This window comes from Sminthopsis crassicaudata, chromosome 1 (genome assembly GCF_048593235.1).
Source record: "Sminthopsis crassicaudata isolate SCR6 chromosome 1, ASM4859323v1, whole genome shotgun sequence".
NCBI lineage: Eukaryota > Metazoa > Chordata > Mammalia > Dasyuromorphia > Dasyuridae > Sminthopsis > Sminthopsis crassicaudata.
The window spans coordinates 58943388-58953129 of NC_133617.1; positions in this window are offsets into that span (position 1 = coordinate 58943388).

A 9742-nucleotide genomic window follows, 5' to 3' on the forward strand; every position below is an offset into this window, starting at 1 on the left:
AAGACAATTGAAATAGTCTGAATTTAAGATACTAGTTTGAAAACCTAGGGTGTAATTTTTTAAAATATTATCAATTACAATAAAGAGGCCATGTGGTGTAAATAGATAGCTCAACTGAGAGTCAGGAGATCTGGGTTTAAGTTCTCCCATTAACACACTCTCTGTGATACTAGGCAAAAGCCATTTAACTTCTTAATGTTCTAGGTAGTTCTTTAAGACCATAAATGATAGAGAAGCTACTGAGAGAGGAGTGTTTTCTCACCTGGAATTTCCTATGCCAGGGAAATCCCTAGTCCTATCCCTATGACAAATTACAAACAAATATATACAAAAAAGCTATACATAGAATAACTGGGGAATTGTTAATAGGGAAGGTACCCAGAATTAAGAGGGGTTTTGTAGAAAGTGTATCTTTAATATTCTTTAAGAATCCAATGGATCTTCACATCACAATGAAGCATCAGAGGAAGATGAGTGAAACTCTATCAATCAACAAGCACTTATCACATGCCAGATACTGGGCAGGGTGCTGAACATACAAATACAAAATGAAAATTGCTGCTCTTAAGGAGTTTATCCTTTATTGGAAGAGACAAAGTTTGCGTATAGTTTCTGAGTTTTGTACTTAGAAAGCAAAGTTACAGATATTTAGTTGGCCCTAAGCTTAAGTCTTTATCTGTACAAATAGGATAGCTCTTGCCTCCCAAGTAGGCCAAGGCCACAGGTGGATGCCAAGATTAAATGAAATAATATATGTAAAGCAATAACATCAATCTCAAATGGCCTGCGGACCATAATCTCTACCTAAAATCCTTCAGCCTGCATACTGACTTAGTTTTAAGATATAATATTATTTATATTTTATTGCATTTCTACTTTGATCTGATTCAAGCTGCTGGAATGTTGTAAGCCTTAAGCTTACCTGGAAGATGGTGAGTTTAACACCTCTCTTTCAAGGTAAAATGCTTTATAAGCATTCAAGTGCTTGAAAAGTCAGAAATTTATTTAGTAATTAATTTCTAGGGGAATCTAAATCCCACATTGACACTATGAATCTTTGAAAAACTGAATGGCATTGTGTAGAAGTGGGCCTGTGATCAGGATTCCAAAGGATTGCCTGTTTGGCTACTTCCCAAACCTTTGTGGTTTTATATCACATCCTTTGCAACTTCTACATTTTATTTTTTGGTGAAATGTTATCCTTAAGGCACTACTACCTTCAATGCCTGCATTGGAGCCTAGATCCTATTGCCTACGTTTGAAGAATCATATGCACAAATCCTTTTCACCTAAGTTGTACTTTGGAGATTTCTAATAGAATTCCAGATAGAAAAGAAAAAATTATGTTAGCCCTTAGGACCAGAACCAGTATATATGAGCCCCGAATTTTCCCTAGGGGGAGAGAGAGGGAAAAAAAAAGGGAAAACAAACATTCCAAAAAACTTAGTGTAGCTTTAGGCTATTTAGACTGTTAAAGCTTACACAATTTAAGAGTTTTAATAGCTTAAAAAAAGGTTTAAAGCTTAAGATTGCATTGGACTACCCTGTATAAATATGTGTATAAGCTATGTCTAAATACTGTTAAAAGGGAGGAATGAATAGATATATCTGAAATCTTGCTTTCTAAGGGAGACTTCGATTTCTGTCTGAAGCAGAGAAGGAATTTAGGATCATGAGTCAGACCCATGCCATGTTTTTAGAGAGAGGACATCAGACTAGAATTCTATCTCTCTGCCTCAGTAAGGGAAATGATTTTTATTTTTATTTTTTTTATTATTATAGTTTTTTTATTTACAAAACATATTCATGGGTAATTTTTCAACATTGACCCTTGCAAAACCTACTGTTCTCCTCCTTCCCCATACTCCTTCCCCTAGATGGCAGGTAATCCAATACATATTAAATATGTTAAAGTATATGTTAAATCCAATATATGCATACATATTTATACAGTTATCTTGCTGCACAGGAAAAATCAGATCTAGAAAGAAAAAAAACCCTGAAAAATAAAACAAGAATACAAGCAAACAATAATAGAAAGAGTGGAAATGCCATGTTGTGGTCCACACTAATTTTCCATAGTTCTCTATTTGGGTGTAGCTGACTCTCTTCATTACTGAACAATTAGAACTCATTTGAATCATCTCATTGTTGAAGAGAACCACATCCATCAGAGTTGATTATCATATAATTTTGTTGTTGCCATGTATAATGACCTCCTGGTTCTGATTATTTCACTTAGCATCAATTCATGTAAGTCTCTCCCAGCTTCTCTGAAATCCTCCTGCTGGTCATTTCTTACAGAACAATAATATTCCATAACATTCATATACCATAATTTATTCAGCCATTTGATGGGTATCCACTCAGTTTCCAGTTCCTAGCCAATACAAAAAGGGCTGCCATGAACATTTTTGCACATGTGGGTCTCTTTCCATCCTTTAAGATCTCATTGGGATATAAGCTCAGTAGAAACACTGCTGGATCAAAGGGTATGCACAGCTTGATAACTTTTTGAGTATATAGTTCCAAATCGCTCTCCAGAATGGTTGGATTTGTTCACAATTCCACCAACAATATAACCCAGTTTTCCCACATTCCCTCCAACATTCATCATTATCTTTTCCTGGGAAATGATTTTTAGGTTAAAATGGCTTTCTTGTTCACTCTCCTATATGGGGGAAGGAGAGCCCTAAGCTGTATCCAAAAGTTTGATTCTCTTCCCAAAATGCTAAAAATACTAAAGCCATCCAAACTAATGAATAGAAAATAATCCATTTATCCAGGCTGATAACAAACATGTATCAGAGAAGTGAGACAGATTTAAAATATACCATGGAGTAAATGGCTTTCCTATTTGGAACTGAACTGAAAGAGTCCCTGATCTGATGCAGGAAAGTGAAAATAAAGGATGTGAGGAGACACCAGTTCCTCTCCATGTCTCTTCTAAAGTCTTTCTCTCCCTCCAAAGAACCTGGAATTGCATGTGCCTTCTCTCAAAGAGGTAAGCCTGAAAAAGCTTTCTCCTCATTCTTAACAGGCATAAGACCTTTGAATCACTATACTCTCTGCAAATGTACCACTCTTTTACCCCTGTATACATGCCCACATATATATGTATATATGTATATGTTCACATGTGTGCACACATTGTTCATGAGTATATTCATGTAAATACATGAAACACAAGTATGGCATATTGCTGTATATGCATGTAGATGTACACATACATACATACACATGTATAAAGGATCAGGAATCCACAGAAAAATAACATCCATTTTGAAATTGGATTCAGATTCAAATTTCATTTCTGTTACTATTTATGTGAACATTTATTGTGAACAAGCAAATCATTTAATCTATCTTAATTTAAATTTCCTCATCTCTACAATGAATGTTTTAGATTAACTGGTCTCTAGAGAACCTTCTAACTTTAAATCTATGATCTTATGGTTCAAAATATCAGAGATTTAAAGCTGGAAGTGAGGTCTCTAGTTAAACCTAATTTTTCTCATGAGGAAGTTAAAACCCAAAAAAGTTAAATGATTTCTCAAAGTCACATAAGTACTAATCTGCATGCATGTTGGTCTAATCGGGTTGCTTTCCCCATCTTTCTTTTTTGTGTGCCATTTCTATTTCTTCATATACCACATTAGTGATTGTGAAACTCCTTTTTCATTGATGGAGAAAAGCATTTGATACAAAAATCTTTATATATCTTTTCCATCTTTTATCTGTTGTCCTTCTAGTTTCATCTTTATGTACTTTTAAGATGATTCTGCTTAGTTGGATCTCTCACCAAATTTTCCATACTTTTCCTTTTTGATCAAATGACATAATTTGTATTAAAATGTGCTTAGCACAGTGATTCAAACACAATAGATGTTATATAAATGTGCATTGATTTCACCTTTCCTTCCTCTTCTTTCCTTTATCATTGTTTTATGAAGCAATACTACATATTATTTTCTACCATCCATAACACTTTACCATCGAATTTATATTCTTAAACAAATATTGTCCTTGATTGATATATCTCTTCTTGGCAAGGAGAGCTATTCTTTGCTGACTGAGGGAGCTTTTAGACTCTTTTGGTCTAAATCCCTTGGGAATTGGTGATAGGCAACGTCTTTGTTGGAAGTAAAACAATTTTGAGGTATCATCCTCTAAGTCATCTAAAAGAATTGAGGCAACTACAACTTTGAATGACTAATTCATCATCTTCAGTATCATAAATGCTTAAACCAACTACAAAGGACCTATAAAGGAAGATGCTATCTCCAAAGAAAGAACTGATAAAAAGAAGCACACACAGCATGGTTTTATACATACACACACACATACACACATGCACACACGCACACACACACATAGTTTGTGTTTAATTGTAGCCTTTTCCAAGGTGAAGTAGGGAAGGAGGAGGGAAAAAGTATATAGCAATTAACAAGAAATTTTAGAAGGAAGCATAGAAAAGCAGGTTAGCTTTGATTTATATCATAGTTTGAAAAAGTAAACAGTTTGAAATGGAAATTCATTATTTTATATTTAATTCTCTTTTTATGCTGAACTACATACATGCAACTATTCTCTTTTTTGTCTTTTTGTATTAAAATTTAAAATAAGTAAAAAAAAAGATCCTCCCAAAGTATTAAAATTATGTAATACTTTTTAAAAATTATTATTGCCCAAATAAGGAAATTAGGAAAGTATCAATAGCTACCAACCTTTATGTTTACACTTTCTCATCTGAAGAAAATCTTTATGAGGGAGATATCTCTCTCATATATTGAGGGATATCCTGATTGAAAAAAAAAATGAGAACCATTAGAATTTCATTTGAAAAGAGAATGTCACAGTTTGAAGGGACCTTAGGGGCCAGCTATCTAGTTCACCCCATATCTGAACAATCCCTCCTACAAGATTACAGAGCTTAGGAATCATTTCTTTATTTCTTTGTTCTTTTAAACATGCAATTTTCTAAGCATATTTTCACATTATCATGCTGCACAAGAAAAATCAGATCAAAAGGGGAAAAAAGTGAGAAAGAAAAAAACAGCAAGCAAACAACAATAACAATAAAAAAGAATGAAAATACTATATTGTGGTCCATGCTAAGTCCCCATAGTCCTCACTCTGGATGCAGATGGCTCTCTATTGGAACTGCCCTAAATTATCTCATTGTTGAAAAAATACAAGTCCATCATAGTTGATCATCACATAATCTTGTTGTTATGTACAATGTTCTAGGAGTCTTAAAGACCTATAACAAGAGGGAAGCGATTACTTCCCAAGGCAGCTCATTCCAGTATGGTTCTAATTATTATAAAGCTTTTTTCTCATGTCTAGCCTAAACTTGCTTCTTAGTAATTTCTATATATCTTCTTAAACAAGAGGAATTGTTAAGGTAGAAATAGCAGACTTTGGCAAGCTATTTGTAAATGTATGGGCAGCTAGGTGGCAGTGGGATGACGCACCAGCCCTGGAGTCAGAAGGACCCTAATTCAAATCCACCCTCAAACATTTACTAGCTGTGTGACCCCAGGTAAGTCACTTATTGCCCAGAGCACCCTTCCTTCCCCAACCAAGTAAACAAAAAAGTACAAAAATTTCATTGGATTAGAGAATGAGGAGTCTAGAATAACAAGATTTCAAATTTTGAGAGAAAATTTTGTTTTCCCTGCCTTTTTTTCTTTGGATGCAATTGGGGTTAAGGGACTTGCTCAGAATCACACAGCTAGGAAGTGTGAAGTGTCTGAGGCCAGAGCTGAACTCAGATCCACCTAACTCCAAGGCCAGTACTCTATCTACTATCCCATTTAGGTGCCTCACAATGGTATCTTTGAGAGAAGAGAGTATCCTCATATGATCACTAGCCATAGTCCTGTTACTTTCCTCTCATGGCTAAACTCAAGAAGGCTATCTGTTGTAGGGGCTTTCACTTCATTTTCTCTCACTCTTACTCTGCTTCTGACCTCATCATTTAACTGAATCTGCTCTCTCCAAAGTTATTAATAATCTTAACTGTCAAATCTAATGATCTGTGAAATTTCTCTAGGATAAGCATTCCCTTCAATTAATTCTTACATGTATGCATGAACTCAAGACCCTTCACCATATTTGCCCTCCTTTGGACAATATCCAGTTTACCAATGTCCTTCTTAAAATGTGGTTCTTAAAACAGAACACAGTGCTCCAGATGTAGACTCATCAAGGCAGAAATCGATAGACCTACCCACTCCTTATTCCTCAAAATAATGCCTCTCTTAAATCAGCCCAAAATATATTAATTTTTTCAGCTTTTGTATTTATAGTGTTGACTGATTTTATGCTTATCATTAACCAAAAAAGCCTACCAAAAGCAAAAGCTCACGTCTTTTTCATACAAACTAATCCCCAGTCCAACCAGGGTCCACTCTCTTCCCTCAATTTAGATTTTTATGCTTAGTCTTTTTTTAACCAAAATATAAAACTTTGACTTCATCCTTATTAAATTTCATCTTAGATTCAAAACAATTTATAATCATTAGATGGCTCTAATTATCCAGAAGTTCTCTCTTGGAGCAACTAGATGGACTTCCTAGCTGTGTGCCCTGAGCTAGGCACTTAACCCTAATTGCCTCGAAAAAAAATCCAAACAAACCAGAAGTTTCTCCTTTGTAGTGAAAGCATATCTGCCTCTCAGTAACTCCCCATCCTTTGTTGGTTCTGGTTACCTTCTCTGTGGTTAAGCAAAACAAATCTAATCTCTCCCCACCTGATCATCTTTACAATATTCAATGATTTCTTCCTCCTATACATGATTCTTCTTTAAGAAGCTAAAACTATACAAACTTTTTTTTTTTTAAACACAACCTTCCTCCTCTTAAAGAGGTACTTTAATTCTTTGATAGATTTATTACCTCCTTAGTACACCTTCCAGCACCACAAACTTCTATCTTGCCATGCCTTCTCATCCTATACAACTCTCTCTATATCATAAATCTACTACAAGATGTCTTTCACTGAATAATGCTTCATAAAACAATCATAAAAGGGAAGAAAAAGAATACATATTTATGTATCATCTATTATGTGTCAGTCACAGTGCTAAGCACTTTTTTAAAGTGCTTTTTTTTTAGCTTTTTAAGATAAATATTTTCCTTTTTTTTTTTTTTAAGATTTTAAAGACAAATTATGTCACTTGATCAAAAAGAAATTTATGGAAAATTTATTGAGAGATCTAAGAATTATCTTAAAAGTATATAAAGATGAAAGTCAAAGAACAACAAATAACATTGAGTGGATTATGCAGGTTGTCTACTAGTTATTTCTCTTCCTAACATGACTAAATCATATATATATATTTTTTTAAGCCATCTTAAGTCACACTTTTCTCTGGCAATATCTGTTATAGTTAGCAATTTTTAAAATATTGGGAATATTGGTATAGCTACATGATTAAGTAGGTAGAATGCTGGGTCTTGAGTGAAGACTCATCTACCTTCTCATGTTCAAATCTAGCTGAGATGCTTGCTAGTTGTGTGACCCTGGCAATTTACTTCACCTTTTTTTTTTTTTTTTTTTTTTTTAAACCTTACTTTCCTCATCTGTAAAATGAGCTAGAGAAGGAAATGGAAACCACTGTAGTATCTTTGCCAAGAAAACCTCAAATGGGATCCCAAAGTCAGACCCAAATGAAACAACTAAACAAAATTTATGTTGTATACTCTTGCTTGGGTCTTTTGTGGGAGGAACAGTAGAAGAGATAAAGGCTTGAGCTGAAATTTGGTAAAATTTGGGTTAAGTTGAGGAAAATTGAAAGGACAACAATCTCAGATCCAGATATTGGGCCAGATTCTACTTATTGGTTGAAAGCAGGATCAAGACAAAGAGGCTTAAAATGGTTAAAGAGGATTATGATTCTAGAAGATTAGGGATAGCCTGAAGAGGCAGACTTTATAAGGAAAAGGCAGTTGACAAGGCATAGCCAAGACAAATTAGAAAAGGAAAATGTAATAATTTGAGGGTTAAGCAAATTGATAGAGTGTGTTGGTAGATGTAGAAAATTGGTGAAATAGACTGGCCTGGTATAAGTCTGAAGATGAGCATGACTAACAAAAAAAGGGATTTAAGTGGATTTGTCAAATTATTAAGAGATAATTGATTTTTAAAAGTTTTCACCCTTTTTAGGGTTGAGGTGTAAATACCCACAAAGCCCAAAGAAACAAAGCTGAAAATATCAACAATTATTAAGAACCAGGACAATCATACAAATGACTTGCATTAAACCTACAATATTTATATTTTTGCCACAGAGACTATTAGATTGTTAACTGTGTTCTAAGTGTAGACTGATCTCTAAAAAGGATGACAGGTGATAGTCTATGAATAGACTCAGCTTCTGAGAGGTAGAGCGATACCTTAACATACTCCAGGTTTTTAGGAGAATGAAAGATTCCTAAAGTAAATAGATTCAAGACTGGAAAAAAGGTTGTGTATGGGGGCAGGTGGACAGATGTAATCTAGAGGAGAGGAGAATTGACCTTTGTCAAGATGATAAAATATAGAAGAATGTTATATAGAGGAAGAAGAGGAAAAAAAAAAAAGGACAACTATACAATTATAATGAAAAGACATAATCGATCCTTACCAATAACAAAACCAACTGAAACCATATGATAATCTTAATAGATGCAGAAAAAGTTTTTGACAAAATACAGCACCATCCCCATTAAAAACACTAGAAAGTAGAGGGATAAAAGAAGTTTTATTTAAAATAAGCATTATCTATCTAAAACCTACAGCAAGCATTATTTGTAATGGAGAAAAGCTGTTCGTATTCCCAAAAGATCGGGGTGAAATAAGGATACTCATTATCACCACTTTATTCAATGTTGTATTAAAAATGCTGCCTTTAGCAATAAGAAAAGAAAAAGAAATTAGAGAAATTAGAATAGGCAACGAGGAAGCAAAACTATCACTCTTTGAAGATGATATGATGATATACTTAGGGAATCCTAGAAAATCATTCAAAAATCAAAAATCCAAAAATTCACAGCTTTAGCAATGATATAAAATAAATCCACACAAATCATCAGTATTTCCATATATTATTGACAAAGCTCAGCGGCAGTAGATAGAAAGAGAAATTCCATTTAAAATTAATGTAGAACCCAGAGAGAAAACTATGGGAAATGAGTGTGGACCACAATATAGCATTTCCACTCTATCTGTTATTGCTTGCTTGCATTTTTGTTTTCCTTTTCAGGTTTTTTTTAACCTTCTTTCTAGTGCAGCAAGATGTATAAATATGTATACATATATTGGATTTAACATATACTTTAACATATTTAACATGTATTGAACTACCTGCTATCCAGGGGAAGGGGTGGAGGGAAGGAGGGAAAAATTGGAACAGAAGTTTTTGCAAGGGTCAAAGTTGAAAAATTATCCATGCATATGTTTTGTATATAAAAAGCCATAATAAAAAATAAATAAAATTAATGTAGACACAATAAAATACTTGTGGGTTTACCTGCCAAAACAAATATTAAGGGAATTAATGAAAAAAATACAAAGGATGGTGGCTTAGCAGTATCAAATCTAAAACTATATTATAAAGCAACAGCAATTAAAACCATTTGGATCAATGAAATAGATTAGACACACATGACACATTAATCAAGACCTATAGTAATACAGTATTTGATAAACCCCCAAACTCCAGATTCTGAAATAAGAACTCGCTATTTGACAAAAA